This window comes from Oncorhynchus nerka, linkage group LG12 (genome assembly GCF_034236695.1).
Source record: "Oncorhynchus nerka isolate Pitt River linkage group LG12, Oner_Uvic_2.0, whole genome shotgun sequence".
In the NCBI taxonomy this organism is placed as follows: Eukaryota; Metazoa; Chordata; class Actinopteri; order Salmoniformes; family Salmonidae; genus Oncorhynchus; species Oncorhynchus nerka.
The window spans coordinates 48,484,228-48,504,983 of record NC_088407.1 but is presented as its reverse complement, the minus strand read 5'-3'; the positions used below and the strand labels follow the sequence as shown (position 1 = coordinate 48,504,983).

The 20,756-nt window shown below is 44.7% G+C and overlaps 1 long non-coding RNA gene across 1 annotated transcript in view; it reads right to left on the bottom strand.

The window, feature by feature from the left end:
- Positions 1-539: 539 nt before the first annotated feature.
- The window catches only part of LOC115138302 (uncharacterized), a 22,683-nt gene continuing 2,466 nt past the window's right edge, over positions 540-20,756 (bottom strand). The window contains exons 2-4 of the long non-coding RNA XR_003864917.2: positions 2,168-2,274; positions 1,029-1,904; positions 540-784 (exon numbers count right to left, since the gene is read on the bottom strand). This is a non-coding gene — a long non-coding RNA (uncharacterized LOC115138302). The remainder of the gene's footprint in view (positions 785-1,028; positions 1,905-2,167; positions 2,275-20,756) is intronic.

Below are 20,756 nucleotides of genomic sequence, written 5' to 3'. Positions count from 1 at the left end.
TTAGCCAGCCCTACTCTGTTGTTTATGATTTTGTTTTAGGGGAAGGTTTGGCTGGCTGGGATGTCCTTGTCCAATCGCGCTCTAGCGACTCCTTGTGACGGCCGGGCACATGCACGCTGACTTCGGTTGCCAGCTGTACTGCGTTTCCACCAACACATTCGTGTGGCTGGCTTCCAGGTTGAGCGAGCAGTGTGTTAAGAAGCAGTGCGGCTTGGCGGGGTTGTGTTTTGGAGGATACATGTCCCTCGACCTTCGCCTCTCCCTAGTCCCTACGGGAGTTGCAGCGATGGGACAAGACTAACTACCAATTGGATATCATGAAAATGGTGGTAAGTACAAGAAATCTAAAATATGGATCTACCAACTACACATTTCCCCTTTGTGTCTATCAAAACTGCTCGAGTTTTGAGTATGTGTCCATTAGGCCTATGGATCACTTTTTTGTTGGCACAAATTAGATTTAATATTAAAAGCCTCACTCGTGTTCTTAAATTAAACTTGTTTTTGACCGTATGGAGCACATTATTACCACAGAGGAGTTTAGAAGGTAAGAACTCAAAACTTTTATTCCATAGGCTGGGATCTGCAGCTGTTACAGGGGTAATAACATGGAAACAAGTTGTGAACTCGCTGGACTAGGCTTGATGAGGAATCCCAGAGTTTCCTCACCTGAAAACTATGTCCAGATAGAAGTCTCTGGCGGCTCGAATGCAGGCCACGGAGCGGTGAAGCGGGACTTGAAAGGCCGTGGGTGGAACATACTCAGCAGGGAGTGAATGAGAACCTGTGGGGAAACAAACACAGTCACTGCTATGATCATGTATTTCATTCAAACAAGTTATAGGACATTTGATACAATTTGCTGCTGATAACACTAGACAGACTATGCTGAGGTAATAATAATGTAGACGTATCAGAGTCAAAGTAAAACTTAGTCTTTGCCAAGGGTTTATGTGAGGATTATTTCTTTAAAACAAAAATCAAACTGAATGTGAAAGATCAGATACAGTCACTTCCAGAGACAGTACCTTTTTTCCTTGTGGTGCAGAGGGGTGGTAGCGATTGTTTGGCAGGTACCCAGTGAATATGTTGAGCTCACTCTGAATGACCAACCAGGTGTATCCCAGCTCCCCTGTGTTTTTGGGGGGAGCAGGAGGTCCCTGTACTGGCTGGCAGAGAAGGATGTGGAGGTCACAGCAGAATGCTGCCAGGATCTCAGCCCACTCAGGGAACTATGGGTAACCTGGTGAGACTGAGACTTAATTGTGAAATCTGGATCACGTTATAGGGAAGACCCAGATGCAGAGTGTCAAAGTAGCAAAAGTTTATTACTAGAACAGGGGGCAGGCAAAACGACAGGTCAAGGGCAGGCAAAACGACAGGTCAAGGGCAGGCAGAGGTCAGTATCCAGGGCAGGCAGAATGGTCAAAAACGGGAACTAGAAACAGACAGGCGCAAGGGGAAAAACTGTGGTAGGCTTGACAAACAAAACAAACTGGCAACAGACAGAGAACACGGAGAGATGGGAGACCCCTGGTGGCGGGTGGAGACAAGCAGAGACAGGTGAAACTATCTGAGGCTTTCTCTGCTAACTGTTGGAATGCCTATTTGAACCTTATTCTCTTGTCATTTATCACCATAAGTATTTTCATACTTTATAACCCAGTCATAGACAGCAGTAAAATGTTTACAAGGTAGGATGTAATCTATGCTTGAGCTGGATTACAAATAACTTTAGCTTAAATCACGGTAAGGCAAAACCCAGTAATTATGTGAGTGTTTTGCGGGGCTACTCTTCATCATTGTGTCAAGCTGCAGAGGTTGCATCTTGGACTCCAGGGTTAGGGTCTCTCGATTAGGGTCATCGGTCACTTGCTCCTCGAAATCCACTGGATGTGTGATCCCTGTGGGAAGGTGCGCAAGAGGTCACCAACAAATGATTGTGTGTGTTGGGTTTAATAATAAATGGTATTTAGCTGACACTTTTATGCAAAGCAACTTAGTCATGCATGCGTTCCCGGGACCACGTATGGGTGGTACCAGGAATTGAACTCACTATCCTGGCATTGCAAGTGCCATGCTCTACTAACTGATCTACAGAGAACCAGAAAGATGAAGCATATTGGATTTTAACGTGTTAGGATGCATAGCAAGGCTGGTGGTGAACCTGTGAGTTTCTCTGCGATGGTTTGAACTGAGGAAAAGGTCATGGTCTTTGTCCAAGGAGGAGAAGAGAAAGAGGCCCTCTGCACCCAGTGCTTTCTCTGCCACTTCCTGTTGGAGGAACACACAATGAGAGCTCCTTTTGTCTTATTGTGTCATTTCTCACGCTCCAGTGACATTGAATTTAAATGCCCCACACAATATGTTTGGGACAGATCATAGTACATGTTTGTAACCCCAACTTCTAAGAGCTCTACAATTATGAAAACATTGTTTTGGATAAATAAATATTGCACTCGAGCAGCTACAATGTATCAGTTTATTCAAATGTACTAACGTAGTGTACTGGGAGTTGAAAGTAAACATGGCAAGGAAGTGAGGGGATTCGTTTCTGGCGATTTGAGCTCCCGAGTGGCGCAGCGGTCTAAGGCACTGTATCTCAGTGCTAGAATCGTCACTACAGACACCCTGGTTAGAATCCAGGCTGTATCACAACCTGCTGTGATTGGGAGTCTCATAGGGTGGCTCACAATTGGCCCAGCGTCGTGTAGGCAGTCACTGTAAATAAGAATTTGTTCTTAACTGACTTACCTAGTTAAATAAAAATACGGAATGATGCTGAGCCTCTGATTTTTCATCTCAAAATGTATGCCAAACAAAAACCATTGATTGCAATGTTAAACAAATCATACAACACTATGCCCAAGGACTATTTCCACTAACAATTTTGCAAAAACACATGCAATTGAAGAACAGTGCACATGTAAAGTTTTGTGACAGAATTACATTAAAATCTCCCTCAGTTTGTGACAAAGTTTTCCAAATACTCTTAAATGTCTATTCTGAATTAAGATTCAAAGATGGCTGCAGAAAGAATGACGTGTCAGCTATGAAATGACACCTTGGGCTCTATTTTAACAAACCTAAAAACACATTGGTAAATCTGGGTGTGTGTCAGAAATATGTTTGCGGAAATTGAGGACAAGAGCTGGAGGTGGCGTGAAATGGCTAGATTTTGATGAATAAATTAATTATAGGTGTGACAATGGCTTGGCCACCTTCATGGCTTAATACTGCATGTAATTGTCTCAAATTCTGTAGGTTATTGACTATCTTTGCTTTGTCATCAACTTCAATTCATCTGGGGACACGGAATATTCTCTTTCTAGTCTGTTGTAGATTGATACAGTTTATTAAATAGCATAGGCTACAGTAACAAGTAAAAGTCACCAGATCATCGTTCAGTCATATGTATAGCCTACATGGAGGGGTTTTTACGCACATCTAAAATACTGTACAATCGCATACGTAGATAAAAAAAGGTGATGCTCCCACCTTGATCTTTTAATAAAGCTTTGGTGATTAAGATTTATTTCAAAGCGGTCTAAGGAGCCAAACCCTTTGACAGTCTTAACTACTTGGCGAATGCATTGAGCAGGACCAAAAAAACAGCCTACAAGGAAATGGCATAAAAAGCACAGAAATTCTATTAAATTCAAGGGCTTTATTAGCATGGGAAACATATTTTAACTTTGCCAAAGCAAGTGAAGTAGACAAAACAAAAATTTAAAAAAAGTAAAATAAACAATACAAATGAACAGTAAACATTACACTCAAAGTTCCAAAAGAAAAGACATTTCAAATGTCATATATACAGTGTTGTAACGATGTAAATAGTTAAAGTACAAAAGGGAAAATAAATAAACATATGTAAATACAAATATGGGTTGTATTTATAAAAGGTGATTGTTCTTCACTGGTTGCCCTTTTCTTGTGGCAACAGGTCACAAATCTTGCTGCCGTGCTGGCGCACTGGTATGTATTGGAGTTTATCGAAATTAGGTTTGTTTTCTAATTCTTTGTGTAATGTGAGGTAAATATGCGTCTCTTATATGGTCATACATTTGGCAGGAGGTTAGGAAGTGCAGCTCAGTTTCCACCTCATTTTGTGAGCAGTGTGTACATATCCTATCTTCTCTTGAGAGCCAGGTCTGCCTACTGCGGCCTTTCTCAATAGCAAGGCTATGCTCACTGAGTCTGTACATAGTCAAAGTGTTCCTTAAGTTTAGGTCAGTCACAGTGGTTAGGTATTCTGCCACTGTATTCTCTGTTTAGGGCCAAATAGCATTCTAGTTTGCTGTTTTTTTTGTTAATTCTTTTCAAGGTGTCAAGTAATTATCTTTTTGTTTTCTCATAATTTCTTGGGTATAATTGTGTTGCTGTCCTGGGCTCTGTGGGGTGTTTGTGTTTGAACAGTGCCCCAGGACCAGCTTACTTAAGGGACTCTTCTCCAGGTTCATCTCTCTGTAGGTGATGGCTTTGTTATGGAAGGTTTGGGAATCGCTTCCTTTTAGGTGGTTGTAAAATTGAACTGCTCTTTCCTGGATTTTGATAATTAGAGGATATTGGCCTAATACTGTTCTGCATGCATTATTTGGTGTTTGTGCCATTTTGTTCATTCTTGGTTGGTGAGCTGACCCCAGACCTCACAACCATAAAGGGCAATGGGTTCTATAACTGATTCACATATTTTTTTGCCAGATCCTAATCGGTATGTCAAATTCTATGTTCCTTTTGATGGCATAGAAGGCCCTTCTTGCCTTGTCTCTCAGCTCGTTCACAGCTTTGTGGAGGTTACCTGTGGCGCTGATGTTTTTTATTTTATTTCACCTTTATTTAACCAGGTAGGCTAGTTGAGAACAAGTTCTCATTTACAACTGCGACCTGGCCAAGATAAAGTATAGCAGTGTGAACAGACAATAACAGTTACACATGGAGTAAACAATAAACAAGTCAATAACACAGTAGAAAAAAAAAGTCTATATACATTGTGTGCAAAAGTCATGAGGATGTAGACGAATAATTACAATTTAGCAGATTAACACTGGAGTGATAAAAGATCAGATGGTCATGTGCAGGTAGAGATACTGGTGTGCAAAAGAGCAGAAAAGTAAATAAATAAAAACTATGGGGATGAGGTAGGTAGATTGGGTGGGCCATTTACCGATGGTCTATGTACAGTTGGTGAGGGAGATAAATCTCCAACTTCAGCGATTTTTGCAATTCGTTCCAGTCACAGGCAGCACAGAACTGGAAGGAAAGGCGGCCAAATGAGGTGTTGGCTTTAGGGATGATCAGTGAGATACACCTGCCGGAGCACGTGCTACGGGTGGGTGTTACCACCGTGACCAGTGAACTGAGATAAGGCGGTGCTTTACCTAGCATGAACTTGTAGATGACCTGGAGCCAGTGGGTCTGGCGACGAATATGTAGCGAGGGCCAGCCTACTAGAGCATACAGGTCGCAGTGGTGGGTGGTATAAGGTGCTTTAGTAACAAAACGGATTGCACTGTGATAAACTGCATCCAGTTTACTGAGTAGAGTATTGGAAGCTATTTTGTAGATGACATTGCCGAAGTCAAGGATCGGTAGGATAGTCAGTTTTACTAGGGTAAGTTTGGTGGCATGAGTGAAGGAGGCTTTGTTTTGCGAAATAGAAAGCAGACTCTAGATTTGATTTTAGATTGGAGATGTTTGATATGAGTCTGGAAGGAGAGTTTACAGTCTAGCCAGACACCTAGGTACCGATGTCAACAAATACAGACCAGTATCCCTTCTTTCTTTTCTCTCAAACTCTTGAACGTGCCGTCCTTGGCCAGCTCTCCCGCTATCTCTCTCAGAATGACCTTCTTGATCCAAATCAGTCAGGTTTCAAGACTAGTCATTCAACTGAGACTGCTCTTCTCTGTATCACGGAGGCACTCCGCACTGCTAAAGCTAACTCTCTCTCCTCTGCTCTCATCCTTCTAGACCTATCGGCTGCCTTCGATACTGTGAACCATCAGATCCTCCTCTCCACCCTCTCCGAGTTGGGCGTCTCCGGCGCGGCCCATGCTTGGATTGCGTCCTACCTGACAGGTCGCTCCTACCAGGTGGCGTGGCGAGAATCTGTCTCCTCACCACGCGCTCTCACCACTGGTGTCCCCCAGGGCTCTGTTCTAGGCCCTCTCCTATTCTCGCTATACACCAAGTCACTTGGCTCTGTCATAACCTCACATGGTCTCTCCTATCATTGCTATGCAGACGACACACAATTAATCTTCTCCTTTCCCCCCTCTGATGACCAGGTGGCGAATCGCATCTCTGCATGTCTGGCAGACATATCAGTGTGGATGACGGATCACCACCTCAAGCTGAACCTCGGCAAGACGGAGCTGCTCTTCCTCCCGGGAAGGACTGCCCGTTCCATGATCTCGCCATCACGGTTGACAACTCCATCGTGTCCTCCTCCCAGAGCGCTAAGAACCTTGGCGTGATCCTGGACAACACCCTGTCGTTCTCAACTAACATCAAGGCGGTGGCCCGTTCCTGTAGGTTCATGCTCTACATCATCCGCAGAGTACGACCCTGCCTCACACAGGAAGCGGCGCAGGTCCTAATCCAGGCACTTGTCATCTCCCGTCTGGATTACTGCAACTCGCTGTTGGCTGGGCTCCCTGCCTGTGCCATTAAACCCCTACAACTCATCCAGAACGCCGCAGCCCGTCTGGTGTTCAACCTTCCCAAGTTCTCTCACGTCACCCCGCTCCTCCGCTCTCTCCACTGGCTTCCAGTTGAAGCTCGCATCCGCTACAAGACCATGATGCTTGCCTACGGAGCTGTGAGGGGAACGGCACCTCAGTACCTCCAGGCTCTGATCAGGCCCTACACCCAAACAAGGGCACTGCGTTCATCCACCTCTGGCCTGCTCGCCTCCCTGAGGAAGTACAGTTCCCGCTCAGCCCAGTCAAAACTGTTCGCTGCTCTGGCCCCCCAATGGTGGAACAAACTCCCTCACGACGCCAGGACAGCGGAGTCAATCACCACCTTCCGGAGACACCTGAAACCCCACCTCTTTAAGGAATACCTAGGATAGGATAAAGTAATCCTTCTCACCCCCCCCTTAAAAGACTTAGATGCACTATTGTAAAGTGGCTGTTCCACTGGATGTCATAAGGTGAAAGCACCAATTTGTAAGTCGCTCTGGATAAGAGCGTCTGCTAAATGACTTAAATGTAATGTAAATGTAGATGTCCACATATTCTAGGTCGGAACCATCCAGGGTGGTGATGCTAGTCGGGCGTGCGGGTGCAGGCAGCGAACGGTTGAAAAGCCTGCATTTGGTTTTACTAGCATTTAAGAGCAGTTGGAGGCCACGGAAGGAGTGTTGTATGGCATTTGGAGGTTAGATAGCACAATGTCCAAGGAAGGGCCAGAAGTATACAGCATGGTGTCGTCTGCGTAGAGGTGGATCAGGGAATTGCCCGCAGCAAGAGCAACATTGATATATACAGAGAAAAGAGTCGGCCCGAGAATTGAACCCTGTGGCACCCCCATAGAGACTGCCAGAGGACCGGACAACATGCCCTCCGATTTGACACACTGAACTCTGTCTGCAAAGTAGTTGGTGAACCAGGCAAGGCAGTCATTAGAAAAACCGAGGCTACTGAGTCTGCCGATAAGAATATGGTGATTGACAGAGTCGAAAGCCTTGGCCAGGTCGATGAAGACGGCTGCACGGTACTGTCTTTTATCAATGGCGGTTATGATATCGTTTAGTACCTTGAGCGTGGCTGAGGTGCACCCGTGACCGGCTCAGAAACCAGATTGCACAGCGGAGAAGGTACGGTGGGATTCGAGATGGTCAGTGTTCTGTTTGTTGACTTGGCTTTCAAAGACCTTAGATAGGCAGGGCAGGATGGATATAGGTCTGTAACAGTTTGGGTCCATGGTGTCTCCCCCTTTAAAGAGGGGGATGACCGCGGCAGCTTTCCGATCCTTGGGGATCTCAGACGATATGAAAGAGGTTGAACAGGCTGGTAATAAGGGTTGCGACAATGGCAGCGGATAGTTTCAGAAATAGAGGGTCCAGATTGTCAAGCCCAGCTGATTTGTACAGCTCCAGGTTTTGCAGTTCTTTCAGAACATCTGCTCTCTGGATTTGGGTAAAGGAGAAGCTGGGGAGGCTTGGGCGAGTAGGGGTGGAGCTGTTGGCCGAGGTTGGATTAGCCAGGAGGAAGTTTTCGATTATCATGGATTTATCGGTGGTGACCGTGTTACCTAGCCTCAGTGCAGTGGGCAGATGGGAGGAGGTGCTCTTGTTCTCCATGGACTTTACAGTTTCCCAGAACTTTTTAGAGTTAGAGCTACAGGATGCAAATTTCTGCTTGAAAAAGCTGGCCTTTGCTTTCCTGACTGACTGCGTGTATTGGTTCCTGACTTCCCTGAACAGTTGAATATCGCGGGGACTATTCGATGCTATTGCAGTCCGCTACAGGGTGTTTTTGTGCTGGTCGAGGGCAGTCAGGTCTGGAGTGAACCAGGGGCTATATCTGTTCTTAGTTCTGCATTTTTTTAAACCTCTTGCTACCTGACATGCAGGCGTCCCATCTAGACATCTGGAAATGCAAATGCGCTACGCTAAATGCTAATAGTACTAGTTAACCTCTTCAGTCGACCCTCTACTTTTTTGAACATTTTGTTAAAAATCGCGCAACATTTCAGCGCCCTGCTACTCATGCCAGGAATATAGTACGTTCATATGGTTAGAATGTGTGGATAGGAAACCCTCGGACGTTTTTAAAACTGGTTAAATCACGACTGTGGCTATTACATAACGTGCGTTACATCGGAAAGCGCAGGAAAACCTGATCACAGAAAATGGAAATAAATATCCTTGCGCCACTTCCAGCAATTGTTAACAGTGAGCCGAATTAGATAAGACCGATCATTCAACTCCCACAGCATCCCCATGTTGTCTAGAGTCTTGTGAATTGAATCATCTTTGATTCTTGGTTGAACCGAAACAGGGGCACCGCTTACCTCCGGTCTCCGCCCAGATCATTCCGGAAGAGCTCTCTCCTGAAATTTTTTCCAAGACGACAGCTAATGATATTTACATCGCCTACGGATGATTTTTATAGCTTATTAACGTTTACTAATACCTAAAGTAGCATTACAAACGTATTTCGAAGTGTTTTGTGAAAGTTTATCGTCTACTTTTTGAATTTTAAAAAATGACGTTACGTTGTGAAATCGCTGTTTTTTTCGTTTATCACACAGTCTACATATAACGATATCTTGGCTTTATATGGCCCGATTTAATCGAAATAAAGACCCAATAGTGTTTATGGGACATCTAGGAGTGCCAACAAAGAAGATGGTGAAAGGTAATGACTGTTTTCTATTTTATTGTGCGGTTTGTGTAACGCCGAAATGCTAATTATTTTGTTTACGTCCCCTGCTGTGCTTTTCTGTTGTAGTGTATTGGTGCATGCTATCAGATAATAGCTTCTCATGCTGTCGCCGAAAAGCATTTTAAAAATCGGACTTGTTGCCTGGATTCACAACGAGTGTAGCTTTAATTTGATACCCTGCATGTGTATTTTAATTAACTTTTGAGTTTTAACTAATACTATTAGCATTTAGCGTAGCGCATTTGCATTTCCAGAGCTCTAGTTGGGACGCAAGCGTCCCAAGTAGAGGCAAGAGGTTAAAACTCAAACGTTCATTAAAATACACATGCAGGGTAGTGAATTAAAGCTACACTCGTTGTGAATCCAGGCAACAAGTCAGATTTTTAAAATGCTTTTCGGCGAAAGCATGAGAAGCTATTATCTGAGCATGTAACACCCCAAAAGACCCGCAGGGGACGTAAACAAAATAATTAGCATAGTCGGCGCTACACTAAACGCACCAATAAAATATAAAACATTCTTTACCTTTGACCATCTTCTTTGTTGGCACTCCTAGATGTCCCATAAACATCACTATTGGGTCTTTTTTTCCGTTTAAATCGGTCCATATATAGCCTAGATATCAATCTATGAAGACTGTAATCAAGGAAAAAAAACATTGTTTTATAACGCGACGTCATTTTTTAAAATAAAAAAAGTCAACGATAAACTTTCACAAAACACTTCGAAATACTTTTGTAATGCAACTTTAGGTATTAGTAAACGTTAATAAGCGATCAAATTGATCACGAGGCGATGTAAATTCTATAGCTCTACGTCTGGAAATAATGTCCGGGTAAATCTCAACCAAAATATCCGGTCGGAGACCGGAAGAAAAGGCAATGCCTTGCGTCTTTTTGACCCAAGAAACAAAAAGTAGGCAAATGACAAGACTGTTGACATCGTGTGGAAGCTGTAGGTATTGCAACCTCAGCCCCATTAAATTTGGTTCACCTTTATCAATGGGTTCAAGTCGCGCATGGATATATTTTTCCATTTTCAGTGATCAGATTTTCCTGCACTTTTCGATGAAACGCACGTTCTGTTATAGTCACAGCCGTGATTTAACCAGTTCTATAAACGTCTGAGTGTTTTCTATCCACACATACTAATCATATGCATATACTATATTCCTGGCATGAGTAGCAAGGCGCTGAAATGTTGCGCGATTTTTAACAGAATGTTCGAAAAAGTAAGCCCTAAGCTTAAGTGGTTTTAATTAACGGAGCATGCTTATCTAAGATGGTGAGGAAGTTACTTTTAAAGAATGACCAGGCATCCTCAACTGACGGGATGAGGTCAATATCCTTCCAGGATACCCGGGCCAGGTCGATTAGAAAGGCCTGCTCACAGAAGTGTTTTAGGGAGCGTTTGACAGTGATGAGGTGTGGTCGTTTGACCGCGGACCCGTAGCGGATACAGGAAATGAGGCAGTGATCGCTGAGATCCTGATTGAAGACAGCGGAGGTGTATTTGGAGGGCCAGTTGGTCAGGATAACGTCTATGAGGGTGCCCTTGTTTACAGATTTAGGGTTGTACCTGGTGGGTTCCTTGATGATTTGTGTGAGATTGAGGGCATCTAGCTTAGATTGTAGGACTGCCGGGGTGTTAAGCATATCCCAGTTTAGGTCACCTAACAGAACAAACTCTGAAGCTAGATGGGGGCGATCAATTCACAAATGGTGTCCAGGGCACAGCTGGGAGCTGAGGGGGGGGGGGGGGGGTCGGTAGCAGGTGGCAACAGTGAGAGACTTCTTTCTGGAGAGATTGATTTTTTTAAATTAGAAGTTCGAACTATTTGGGTATGGACCTGGAAAGTATGAAATTACTTTGTAGTCTAACTCCTCCCCCTTTGGCAGTTCTATCTTGAAGGAGAATGTTATAGTTGGGTATGGAAATCTCAGAATTTTTGGTGGCCTTCCAAGGTTGGCGGAGTGTGCTAAAGCAGTGTGTAAAACAAACTTAGGGAGGAGGCTTCTGATGTTGACATGCATGAAACCAAGGCTTTTTCGATCACAGAAGTCAACAAATGAAGGTGCCTGGGGACATGCAGGGCCTGGGTTTACCTCCACATCACCCGCGGAACAGAGGAGTAGGATGAGGGTGCGGCTAAAGGCTGTCAAAACTGGTCGCCTAGAGCGTTGGGGACAAAGAATAAAAGGAGCAGATATCTGGGCGTGGTAGAATATATTCAGGGCATAATGTGCAGACAGGGGTATGGTGGGGTGCGGGTACAGCAGAGGTAAGCCCAGGCACTGGGTGATGATAAGAGAGGTTGCATCTCTGGACATGCTGGTTGTAATGGGTGAGGTCACCGCATGTGTGGGAGGTGGGACAAAGGAGGTATCAGAGGTATGAAGAGTGGAACTAGGGGCTCCATTGTAAACTAAAACAATGACAACTGACCTGAACAACAGTATACAAGGCATATTGACATTTGAGAGAGACATACAGCGAGGCATAAAGTAAACGCAGGTGTTGATTGGGAGAGCTAGCTAAAACAACAGGTGAGACAACAACAGCTAATCAGCTAACACAATAACAGCAGGTAAAATGGCGATGACTAGGCAGAGAGGGTCGGATTAACTACACACAGAGCCTGAGTTCGCGGCTGGGGCCGACAGATAAAAAAAAAATAAACAAATAGAATGGAGTACCGTGATTAATGGACATTCCAGCAGGCATCAGCTATGTAGCCAAGTGATCATAGTTTTGGCCGAGGTATGTATAGTTCTTTGTGTGCTCAAGGGCAACAGCGTCTAGATGGAATTTGTATTTGTGGTCCTGGCGACTGGACATTTTTTGGAACACCATTATTTTTGTCTTACTGAGATTTACTGTCAGGGACCAGGTCTGGCAGAGTCTGTGCAGAAGATCTAGGTGCTGCTGTCTTGTTCCATGTGCATAGGGGCACTGTGCGTCACAGCTGGATAGGCTGTGCTTCCATTGTCAAAATCCATGCCATAACCAACTGCTTTACCACTAAGACCAGCTTTTGGTTGGTCTTAAATAACCCCAACAGCGCTGCCTGAAATTAGCACATTTAAAGAACACACCTCGGCTACTTGCACCCCTCTCACTTCAGCGCAAGCAAGCTCATAAAACCAATCCTGAAGCTAGAGTTTGAAAACAGAAGAGCGCTGGCTTTAACAGGTCGAAATTGCAAACGAGCGTGCGTTTGGCAATTGCGCTTGCTTAATGGCAGCCGACAATATAGCCCTTTGAGTTTGAAAAAAATCTATTTTGATTATTGAACTACAGTAGGTGAAGGGGATTAACACCTGACAACAGAATGACGGTAACATAATTAAATCCAAATAACTTCCCAGATCTTCATTGTAAAGGGTTTAAACACTGTTTCCCATGCTTGTTCAATGAACCATAAACAATTAATGAACATGCACCTGTGGAACAGTTTACAGATGGTAGGCAATTAAGGTCACAATTATGAAAACTTGGGACACTAAAGAGACCTTTCTACTGACTCTGAAAAACACCAAAAGAAAGATGCCTAGGGTCCCTGCTCATCTGCGTGAACGTGCCTTACGACTGCAGATGTGGCCAGGGCAATAAATTGCAATGTCGGTACTGAGAAAACTAAGACAGCGCTACAGGGAGACAGGACGAACAGCTGATCGTCCTCTCAGTGGCAGACCACGTGTAACACCTGCACAGGACCGGTACGTCTGAACATCACACCTGTGGGACAGGTACAGGATGGCAACAACTGCCCGAGTTACACCAGGAACGCACAATCCCTCCATCAGTGCTCAGACTGTCCGCAATAGGCTGAGAGAGGCTGGACTGAGGGCTTGTAGGCCTGTTGTAAGGCAGATCCTCACCAGACATCACTGGCAACAACGTTGCCTACGGGCACAAACCCACCGTCGCTGGACCAGACAGGACTGGCAAAAAGTGTTCGCGGTTTTGTCTCACCGGGAGTGATGGTCGGATTCACGTTTATCGTCGAAGGAATGAGCGTTACACCGAGGCCTGTACTCTGGAGCGCGATCAATTTGAAGGTGGAGGGTACGTCATGGTCTGGGACGATGTGTCACAGCATCATCGGACTGAGCTCGTCATTGCAGGCAATCTCAACGCTGGGTAGCCTAGTGGTTAGAGCGTTGGACTAGTAACCGGAAGGTTGCAAGTTCAAATCCCCGAGCTGACAAGGTACAAGTCTGTCGTTCTGCCCCTGAACAGGCAGTTAACCCACTGTTCCTAGGCAATCATTGAAAATAAGAATTTGTTCTTAACTGACTTGCCTAGTTAAATAAAGGTAAAAAAATATATTTAAAAAATGTGGTACCCTTCCTGCAGGCTCATCCTGATATGACCCTCCAGCATGACAATGCCACCAGCCATACTACTCGTTCTGTGTGCGATTTCCTGCAAGACAGGAATGTCATTGTTCAACAATGGCAAGCGAACAGCCCGGATCTGAATCCCATTGAGCATGTCTGGGACCTGTTGGATCGGAGGGTGAGGGCTAGGGCCATTCCCACCAGAAATGACCCGGAACTTGCAGGTGCCTTGGTGGGAGAGTGGGGTAACATCTCACAGCAAGAACTGGCAAATCTGGTGCAGTCAATGGTGGCCACACCAGATACTGACTGTTACTTTTGATTTTGACCCCCCTCTTTGTTCAGGAACACATTATTCAATTTCTGTTGGTCACATGTCTGTAGAACTTGTTCAGTTTGTCTCAGTTGTTGAATCTTATGTTCATACAAATATTTACACATGTTAAGTTTGCTGAAAATAAACGCAGTTGACAGAGGACGTTTCTTTTTTTGCTGAGTTTGTTGCACACCCTTTTGTTTGTCCATTTTCATCTCACACGATTTTACATGAATTTTTCCAAATTTCAATAGCTCCTTGATCATGTGACGTACGGACTTCAAGCAAGGTTCAGAATGTCCACTCAGTGGGCCTACACATTGCACACCCTTTAGTTTGTCCATATAATTTCATGCAATTTTACATTAAATGTTCAATATTTGTCAATATTTCTAATTTCAATAGCTCCTTTGTCATGTGACATACTGACCTCAAGGTTCAGAATGTCCACTGATTACCCTTCTATATTGCACAGCTTTTAGTTTGTCCATTTTCATCTCACACAATTTTACATACATTTTCCAAACTTTATCATTTCAACAGCTCCTTGGTAATGAGACCTACTGACCTCAAACTACTTTCAGAATCTCCACGGACTGGCGGAGACGGGCGCCGTGAGGCATCCACTGTGGTAAAGTGACCGATCCCGGAGAAGCTGGCGGGAGCCCCAGGGAGAGCTCTCTTTTCTTTGTGAAGGGCAGGGCGCCCTGGAATGGGTTCGCCCCAAGAGAGGGGCCCAAGCCCTGGAAAGTGTTGCGGCGAAGTCCGGTGAGCTCTCCCTGGCCCTTAAAAAAATCCGGGGGAAAGGGTGGAAATCTCACACCGGGCCATACTCATATGGTCTCCAAGGTGAACAGCCTCTGGCATGTTATAACAATGTAGGTAAGGGAAGTTGGCATTCTGAACCTTGTTTGAGATCAGTAGGTCACATAACCAAGGCGCTATTGAAATGAGAAAGTTGGAAAAATTCAAGTAAAAGAGCATCAACATGGTGCAGGAGAAAACAGACCCCAAGGCAGCGCTCTTTGCAACCATGCAGGTCAACAAAATGTCAGACTTCAGCTTGATTGTGGTGCTAGTTGTAATGTTATCCCTGCAAACCTCATAAAAGCCAGTCACATAGAGCCCTGCAGTCAGGTATTGGTGATGTATAAACAAGAGCACTCTGACACCACTGGGGAAGTGCACAGTTAAAGTGATCAATCCATGCAATAAGAAAACCTACCGAGTTGAGCTCATCGTAGTCAACAAGAATGTGCACAGGCCCATTCTAGGCAGTAAGGCTATCCAGGCAATGGAGTTGATTACTGTGCAGCATCACAACATCCTGGCCATTGAGAAAACAACAGGATCCTGGACTAAAGAGCAAATTAAACAGGAGTACTCTGATGTATTCCAGGGAGATGGATGCTTACCCGGCAAAATGAAGCTGGAAGTGGATGAGCGAGTGGAGCCCGTCCAGCTGCCAAAGAGAAGAGTGCCAGTAGCACTATATAAACCACTCAAAGAGGAGCTCAGTGGTCTAGAGAAAAGAAGGATGATAAAAGCAGTTGGGAAAAAAGCACAGATTGGATTAGCAGCCTGATCGTAGTGAAGAAACCACCTGGAAAGCTAAGAGTGTGTATTGATCCGAAACCTCTCGAGGAGCCATTACTCACTTCCCACTATTGAAGACGTGCTGCCAGATCTGAACAGAGCACGCGTGTTCTGTTTGATGTATAAAAAAACGGATTTTGGCATGTGGAACTGGAGGAGGAATCCAGCTATCTCACCACGCTCTCTACTCCCATGGGATGCTACAGGTGGCAGTGCATGCCAATGGGAATCAGTCCAGCCCCAGAGATCTTTCAGAGGAAGTTGAACCAGGCAATGGAAGGTCTTCCAGGAGTCAAAATCATTGCAGATGACATCCTGATTGTGGGAGGAGACAATGATGAAGCGGCAACTCTGGACCATGACAAAAACCTGAAAATGCTCCTGGACAGATGCAGGAAGCTCAATTTCAAGCTGAATCCGGAGAAGCTGCAGCTCAGGCTGAAGGAAGTGCCCTACATTGGCCACCTGCTAACATCAGCGGGGTTGAAAGTGGACCCAGGAAAAGTGACAGCCATCAAACAGATGCCTAGGCCTACAGATGTGCAGGGGGTGCAGCGCTTCCTGGGCATGGTAAACTACCTAGCCACGGAGCTCTGCGAGCCACTGCGCCAGCTAACACACAAGGACTCACTGTGGGAGTGGTCAGAGAGACATGAGCAGGCTTTCAATAAAATCAGGGATAGCATTGCACAGACCCCTGTGCTGAAATACTTCAACCCAACAGAGCAGCTTGTACTACTGTGTGATGCTTCAGAGAGTGGGTTAGGAGCAGCCTTGATGCAGGGAGGACAACCAATAGCTTACGCCAGCAGAGCCCTGACAGAGACTGAAAAAGGGTATGCACAGATAGAGAAGGAGCTGCTTGCAGTGATGTTTGGCATGGAGAGGTTCCACCAATTCACATATGGACAAACTGTCGACGTGCAGTCAGATCACAAGACCTCTAGAGAGCATCATGACAAAGCCTCTCATCAGCACACCAAAAAGACTACAACGCATGCTCATGAGACTCCAAAACTACGAGGTCAGTCTCCGATATGTTCCGGGAAAACATGTGGTGCTGGCCGACACCCTGAGCAGGGCGTACCTCACAAAACAAGACAACAGAGGCCTTATGGAGGTCGAAGTGGAATCAATCAATATGATACACTACCTGCCTGTGTCAAGCGAGAGACTAAAGAACATCCAGAGAACCACTGAGCTGGACAAGGAGCTCCAGACACTGAAAAATGTGATCCTGCAGGGGTGGCCTGAAGTGAAAGGACATGCACCCTTGGAAGTAGCCATGTATTTTCACAACAGAGGTGAGCGAGTCGTTGTGCCTACTGCTCTCAGGTCAGAGATAATGCAGAGAATTCATTCCTCACACATCGGAACAGAGGGATGTCTGAGAAGAGCTTGTGAGTGTGTCTACTGGCCAGGCATGCATGCACAGCTGAGAACATGCATGGCACAATGTAGCACCTGCACTGCATGGGGTACGAAGCAGCAGAATGAAATGTTGAGGCCACACGAAGCACCAAAGCGTCCCTGGGAAAAAAAAATAGGGACTGACCTGTTCCAGTTCAACGATATAGACTACATGGTCACAGTTGATTATCTCTTCAACTTCTGGGAAGTGGACCATTTGGAGAACACACAGTCAAAACGAGTCATTCGAAAACTGAAGACACACTTTGCACATCATGGGATACCGGACATCCTTTACTCAAGACAATGACCCCAGTGCTCTTCAGACGAGTTCCAATGTTTCAGCAAGGCTTGGGACTTTACACACAAAACATTGTCTCCAGGATACTCGCAAAGTAATGGGAAAGTGGAATCGGCAGTGAAAACAGCCAAAAGACTGATGGCAAAAGTAAAGAGAGCAGGTGCTGACCCATACCTGACCCTGCTAGATCACAGAAATACTCTGTCACAAGGAACAGACAGCAGCCCTGCAATTGTGCTCATGGGAAGACGTACAAAGACACTATTTACAATGAGTTGAAATCTTCTGAGACCGGGGATGGCAAACTGTCAGCTGGAGAAGTTAAAAGAAAGACAACAAACAGGCAAAGTACTATGACACCTCCGCTCAGGATCTCACAGAGCTGCAACGAGATGACAGGGTGAGAGTTCAGCCACTCACAGGACAGAAACAGTGGTGGCAGAGGGCCACAGTAGTCAGACCTGTGGAGCAAAGGTCCTACGAGGTGAAGACAGAACAGGGCCAGGTCTTCAGGGGGTACAGGTGACCCCTGAGGAAGAGCAGAGAAATAAAGGATTTCCCCACTGTTGAGGAGCCTGGCACAGAGCCAGTAAACAGAGCACCAGCTGAAGTCCAGCAGGGTACTGAACACAATCTAGAGTTGAATGCTGCACCTCAACAAGAAGATCCAAACATCTCAGGTCAAGCACCTCCTGATGTAATCAACACTGCCCATACAAGGTCTGGTAGGGCCATCCGAAGACATATACACCTGAAAGAATGTGTGAAGGTAAAAAAATATATATAAAAAAATAATGGACAGTCAGAGACAGTAAACGAACATTCCGTTCACATTCCAATTTATTGCAGACATGGACTACAAGCCAAAGTTAGGTGGAGTCTGCCTTTGTTGTAAAACATTTTTTTTTTAAATATTTTAAAAAACATGTAGCAATATTGATGTTACTCATATTGATGTTACAAAGGAAACGGAAACCAGTTGTTACTTACTTTATTAATGTGCTGGTTGACAATATGCTTAACTGTATATATTTATATATCTTTGTCTGTCGTGACTTACAACACAAAGCATATTAAAACAAATAGCTTGCTAAGAGTTTGCCTGCATTGATTAAATGTCGCCTAAAGGAGCGAAATGTAAACACCGAATTTTCTGTCAATATATTAAGAAACTAACGAGAATGTTGGGGGAGCAAAAAGCGCCTATTTCAATATGGACTAAGCTAACAGGTTCATTTCCACCATTCACGGACTACACCCACCTTCCTCTGTGAAAAATTGAATGACATGCTGTCGCCCTTTCTTTTCTTTCTCCTGTCTTTCCGTTTTTGGAAGCCAGATTTATCTTTAGGAAGCTGAGACATGATACTCTACCGGCACTCCTCACTAGCAATTCACTGCTAGCAAGTACAGTTCGTGCCTGGTTTGGGGGCAGGACCGAACCATTTCATATAAATAGAGGGGGGAAGGTTGGGCAATACATAGGCTCTCTGGATGTGTACTTTTTTTTTTGCCAAAAACAAGAAAAGAAAAAGAAACCGTTAGTTGTATTAATACATTGTAAATAAAATATGATATTAATGATGATAGGTTAATAATTTAATATTGAACCTAAATGTCATTTTTTTAGGGCCCATTTTTAGGGTCACAGGCCCTTAGAATCACCCTAACCCCGAATGTACTGTTCAAACTTGTAAAAAATTTGATGTCTGAATTTCAACATCCATTGACGTTCGCTATCGGTCAGTGCTTTCGTACAGATTTTTAGAGCAACTGAAAATCTCCACAGACCTGCGATGACCTATGCATGCTATCTTGAACATGCACGCTTAATATCATTACATAAGACATTTATATTAACGGTAACCTCAAAATGTGGACATGGAACTATTACTCATTTTAAGGTTGAATGTTACATTAGTTTGTAAGCTAGCCTTTAGGCTATTTACTATATTACAAAATGAATATTGAATTGTTTAGTTGACAATGCAAGGAGATGTACAGTGCCTTTGGAAAGTATTCAGACCCCTTGACTTTTTCCACATTTTGTTACGTTACACCCATGTTCTAAAATGGATGAAATCGTTTCCCTCCCCCTCAAATCTACACACAATACCCCAATAACGACAAAACAAATGCATTCAAAATAAATAAACTGAAATACCTTATGTAAATAAATATTCAGACCCTTCGCTATGAGACTCAAAATTGAGCTGAGGTGTATCCTGTTTCCATTGATTATCCTTGAAGATCTTTCCACAACTTGATTGGGGTGCACCTGTGGTAAATTAAATTGATTGGACATGATTTGGAAAGGCACTACATAAGATCCCACAGTTGACAGTGCATGTCAGAGGAAAAACCAACCAATAAGGTTGAAGTAAATGTCCGTAGAGCTCTGAGACAGGATTGTGTCGAGCCACAGATCTGGGGAAGGGTACAAAAACATTTATTCAGCATTGAAGGTCCCCAAGAACACAGGTCTCCCTCATTCTTAAATGGAAGAAGTTTGGAACCATCAAGACTCTTCCTAGAGCTGGCTGCCCAGCCAAACTAAGCAATCGGAGAGAAGGGCCTTGGTCAGGTAGGTGACCAAGAACACAAATGTTCACTGACAGAGCGCCAGAGTTCTGTGGAGATGGGAGAACCTTCTAGAAGGAAAACCATCTCTGCAGCACTCCACCAATCAGGCCTTTATTGTAGAGTGGTCAGACGGAAGCCATTCCTCAGTAAAAGGCACACGACAGCCTGCTTGGAGTTAGCCAAAGGGGACCTAAAAGACTCTCAGACCATAAGAAACAAGATTCTCTAGTCTGGTGATTCCAAGATTGAACTCTTTGGCCAGAATGCCAATCACCACGTCTGGAGGAAACCTGGCACCATTCCTACAGTGAAGAATGGTGGTGGCAGCATCATGCAGTAGGGATGTTTTTCAGCTGTAGAAACTGGGAGACTTATCAGGATCAAGGGAAAGATTAACGGAGCAAAGAACATAGAGATCCTCGATGAAGACCTCAGACTGAGGCGAAGGTTCACCTTCCAACAGGACAACGACCCTAAGCACACAGCCAAGACAATGCAGGAGTGGGTTCGGGGCAAGTCTCAACGTCCTTGACTGGCCCAACCAGAGCCCGGGCTTGAACCCGATTGAACATCTCTGGAGACCTAAAAATAGGCGTGCAGCGACACTCCCCATCCAACTTGATGAGCTTGAGAGGATCTGCAGAAAATAATGGGAGAAACTCTCCAAATACAGGCGTGCCAAGCTTGTAGCGCCAAGAAGACTCAAGGCTGTAATCGCTGCCTTAGGTTCTTCAAAGTACTGAGTATTTATATAAATGTAATATTACAGTTAATTTTTTCTACATTTGCAAAAACACTATTTAATCCCT